A 5,000-nucleotide genomic window follows, 5' to 3' on the forward strand; every position below is an offset into this window, starting at 1 on the left:
GGCGGGTAGAATCCTTTGCAGACGACTTAAATAATCGACTGGGTATTGTAAGTGGCAGAGTGGCCTTGCTGCCACGATCCACTGAGATTCAGCCCAAGTCGCTCCGATTCGTCCCCCCCCCCACATTCCGTCCCATCATTCTCCCAAATCAGCGAATCGGCCACGAGGTTATACTTTCTGACTAGAGGACTCGGAAATTTTGCTAAGTCTGGGGAAAGCTCCGACCACAGCCTCCTCGCCGGGCGAGTCCTGGGAAGGTCTGGCGTCAAGGGCCCAGAGATTATGCCAAGTCTGGGAAAGCTCCAGGATGAGGTCCGAGCAAAGTCCTGGGGAGGTCTCTGCATTGTCTGGGCAAAGGTCGGAGCAAGTGTGGGCAAAGTCCTGGCACGGTCCGGGCTGGGTCGGCGCAAGTCCGGGCAAGGCTCGGTCCGGGTAAAGTCCTTGGAGGTCCTGCACGTCCACCTGATTTTCGTGAGGTGGAATTTAGAAAACATGCGTGAGGTTGGCCACGAAATAGCATCCCCGTCCGTGGGACTTGGAAATTTTCGTGAAGTCTGCTATGGGGGGACACCTCAAGGGGTGGGCAAGCCCCGGCACGGTCCGGGCAAGTTGGAGCAAGCGCGGGCAGTCCCGGCACGGTCCGGGCTAAGGTTGAGCAAGTCCGGGCAGGTCCGGGCAAGGCCGTGGCAAGGCCATGTGAGGCCACCCTGATTTTCGGGGGGTGGAATTTGGAAAACGTGGGTGAGGTTAGCCATGAATAGTATGTCCGTTCGTGGCACTCGGAAATTTTCCCAGAAAGCTACTATAGGGGGCACCCCTCAAGGGGTGGGCAAGTCCCGGCACGGTCCGGGCAAGGTTGGAGCAAGCGCGGGCAAGTCCCGGCACGGTCCGGGCAAGGTTGGAGCAAGTCCGGGCAAGGTCGTGGCAAGGCCATGTGAGGCCACCCTGATTTTCGGGGGGTGGAATTTGGAAAAACGTGGGTGAGGTTAGCCATGAATAGTATGTCCGTTCGTGGCACTCGGAAATTTTCCCAGAAAGCTACTATAGGGGGGCACCCCTCAAGGGGTGGGCAAGTCCCGGCACGGTCCGGGCAAGGTTGGAGCAAGCGCGGGCAAGTCCCGGCACGGTCCGGGCAAGGTTGGAGCAAGTCCGGGCAAGGTCGTGGCAAGGCCATGTGAGGCCACCCTGATTTTCGGGGGTGGAATTTGGAAAAACGTGGGTGAGGTTAGCCATGAATAGTATGTCCGTTCGTGGCACTCGGAAATTTTCCCAGAAAGCTACTATAGGGGGTAACCCCTCGCGCGCATTCCTTTACTTTAGCACTAGCACTAGCACTAGCACTTAGCACTTGGCACGTTGGCACGTTGCGCGTGCGCGTGTGCAAGGATCAAGGTGCTTCGGGCAATGCGCGTGGACCCTTGGGCAAGGTCGTGGCAACGGTGGGCAAAGCTCGGACAAGATCCGGGCAAGGTGCTTGTATGGTTTGGCAAGCCCGGACAGGGTCCGGGCAAGTTCGGGTACGGTTTGGCAAGCCCGGACATGGTCCGAGCAAGGTGCTTGTACGGTTTAACAAGCTCGGACACGGTCCGGGCAAGTTTAGGCACGGTTTGGAAAGCTCGGACACGGTCCGGGCAAGTGTTGGCATGGGTGGGCAAGGTTCCTGTACGGTTTGGCAAGCTCGGACAAGGTCCGGGCAAGGGTTGCCATGCATGGGCAAGGTTCCTGTACGGTTTGGCATGCTCGGACAGGGTCCGGGCAAGTGTGTGGCACGCGTGGGCAAGGTTCCCGTACGGTTTGGCAAGCTCGGACAAGGTCCGGGCAGGTGTTGGCATGGGTGGGCAAGGTTCTTGTACGGTTTGGCAAGCTCGGACATGGTCCGGGTAAGTGTTGGCATGCGTGGGCAAGGTGCTTGTACGGTTTGGCAAGCTTGGGCAAGGTCCGGGCAAGGTGCTTGTATGGTTTGGCAAGGTCGGACATGGTCCGGGCAGTGTTGGTATGGGTGGGCAAGGTTCTTGTACGGGTTGGCAAGCTCGGACATGGTCCGGGCAAGGTGCTTGTATGGTTTGGCAAGCTTGGGCAAGGTCCGGGCAAGTGTTGGCATGGGTGGGCAAGGTGCTTGTACGGTTTGGCAAGCTCGGACAGGGTCCGGGCAAGTGTTGGCATGCGTGGGCAAGGTTCTTGGACGGTTTGGCAAGCTTGGACAAGGTCCGGGCAAGGTGCTTGTATGGTTTGGCAAGCTTGGGCAAGGTCCGGGCAAGTGTTGGGAGGCTTGTGCAAGGTCCGGGCAAGGTTCTTGTACTGTTTTACAAGCTCGGACAGGGTCCGGGCAAGTGTTGGCATGCGTGGGCAAGGTTCTTGTACGGTTTGGCAAGCTTGGACAAGGTCCGGGCAAGGTGCTTGTATGGGTTGGCAAGCTTGGGCAAGGTCCGGGCAAGTGTTGGCACGCGTGGGCAAGGTTCTTGTACGGTTTGGCAAGCTTGGACAAGGTCCGGGCAAGGTGCTTGTATGGTTTGGCAAGCTTGGGCAAGGTCCGGGCAAGTGTTGGGAGGCTTGGGCAAGGTCCGGGCACGGTTTGGCAAGGTTTGGGCAAGTCCTGGTACGGTTTGGCAAGGTTCTGGGACGTGCTGGCACGTCCAGGCACGTTCTGGCACGTCCAGGACGGGTCCTGGCACGTCCTGGCACGTCCAGGACTGGTCCTGGACCGTCCTGGCACGTCCTGGCACGTCCAGGACTGCCCTGGCACGTCCAGGACTGGTCCTGGCACGTCCAGGACTGGTCCTGGCACGTCCAGGACTGGTCCAGGACCAGTCCAGGACTGTCCAGGACCAGTCCAGGACTGTTCCAGCACAGTCCAAAAATTTCACTCCCGTACCAAAATTAAATCCACTCGTTACATTTGAGTCCTGATGGTTTTATTCACTCCTACTTGACCCCCCCTAAATGTTAGGGGGTGCCGCCGCCGGTGCCGCCGCCCGTGGTGGCCCGTAGAGCGCGCACTATGTGAAACACTAAAAAATTTCAAAAATATTCTATGGTTGTCAAAAATTATGAAACTTGGCAGGAAGCATCCTTATATGATGCCAAGGAATGCTGCAAAAAATCGCGCAAAAATACGATCTCTAGGTCCCTCAAACGGAGGTTGTCATCTCACGAAAAAGTATGTCTGTTCGTGGCACATGGGAAAAGGCTCATTTTGCATATATAGGGGGGCACCCCCAACCCCCTCCCCATGGCCTTGCTCACACCACCACATGTATGCCCCTCCCAATAGACAAGATCAAGGTGTGAGCAAGTCCATGGGGTGTCCCTCCCCAAAACGTCGACCACCTTCCCCGGTGGCGGCGGCGGTGGTGCCGGCGGCGGCGGCGGCCGCCGGCGAGATTTTCCGGCGACTTTTCCGGCGACCCTTAAAATGTGTGGAATTTCAAATGGGATGGATGGATGAGCGTATCTAGGGGTTCTTGGGCCTTCCTTGCACGCTATTCCCGTCGAAACTCGAGCGGAAAGGCATCCGTTGGGGCGTTTTCCTCGCGGTTGCTCAGTAAGCAAGGGCTAGGTTGGACTATCGTGTTTGTGAGGCACTCGAAACCTCTTTTGGTAGCCTTCGGATGGTACGTTCCCCCATCCCCCCATTTGAAATCCCATTCATTGCCCCTCATGCGTAGGATTCCCGCCCTGCGACGATGGCGGACAAGCAACCCAATCGATGTAGCCTTCGGATGTAGCCTTTTGTTGCTTGGCCAAGCTTGAGCACGGTTGGAATCCTCCGCATGAGGTGCGTACACGCCGGTTTGGGGTGAAAGTCATTGATCCGGAAAATCTAGGCCCTGGAAGTGTGTGGGATTGCAAGCGGGATGGATGGTGGCGCGTACCAAGGATTCATGGACCTCCCCAGCGTGTGTTTCCCGTCGAAACCTGAGCGGAAAGGCATCCTCACGGTTGCTCAGTAAGCGAGGGCTAGGTTGGACTCACGTGCTCGTCGTGTTCAATCGGAACTTTCCGAGAGGGATCCCCGACACAAAGTTGCGAAACGGCATCCGCCAAGGGACTTTTTCCCACCGGGTGCTCAATAAGCAAGACCGTGGAGGGGTGATGTTCTCGGGCGTTTCGTGAGGCACGTTTGGTGCGCTCCCCCATCGGCCCATTTGGAATCTCATTCACTGCCCCTCATGCGGTGTATTCCCCCCTCGCGACGACGGCGGACAAGCAACCCAAATCGATGTAGCCTTCGGATGTAGCCTTTTGTTGCTTGGCCAGGCTTGAGCGGGGTTGGAATCCTTCGCATGAGGGTGCCCAGGGTCGACGTCATTGGCCCCTAAAAGTGTGTGGGATTGCAAGCGGGATGGATGGTGGCGCGTACCAAGGATTCATGGACCTCCCCAGCGTGTGTTTCCCGTCGAAACCTGAGCGGAAAGGCATCCTCACGGTTGCTCAGTAAGCGAGGGCTAGGTTGGACTCACGTGCTCGTCGTGTTCAATCGGAACTTTCCGAGAGGGATCCCCGACACAAAGTTGCGAAACGGCATCCGCCAAGGGACTTTTTCCCACCGGGTGCTCAATAAGCAAGACCGTGGAGGGGTGATGTTCTCGGGCGTTTCGTGCGGCACGTTTGGTGCGCTCCCCCATCGGCCCATTTGGAATCTCATTCACTGCCCCTCATGCGGTGTATTCCCCCCTCGCGACGACGGCGGACAAGCAACCCAAATCGATGTAGCCTTCGGATGTAGCCTTTTGTTGCTTGGCCAGGCTTGAGCGGGGTTGGAATCCTTCGCATGAGGTGCCCAGGGTCGACGTCATTGGCCCCTAAAAGTGTGTGGGATTGCAAGCGGGATGGATGGTGGCGCGTACCAAGGATTCATGGACCTCCCCAGCGTGTGTTTCCCGTCGAAACCTGAGCGGAAAGGCATCCTCACGGTTGCTCAGTAAGCGAGGGCTAGGTTGGACTCACGTGCTCGTCGTGTTCAATCGGAACTTTCCGAGAGGGATCCCCGACACAAAGTT

This window comes from Neltuma alba, unplaced genomic scaffold (assembly GCF_004799145.2).
Source record: "Neltuma alba isolate B1F8T4 unplaced genomic scaffold, ASM479914v2 tig00008203_pilon, whole genome shotgun sequence".
Classification (NCBI taxonomy): Eukaryota; Viridiplantae; Streptophyta; class Magnoliopsida; order Fabales; family Fabaceae; genus Neltuma; species Neltuma alba.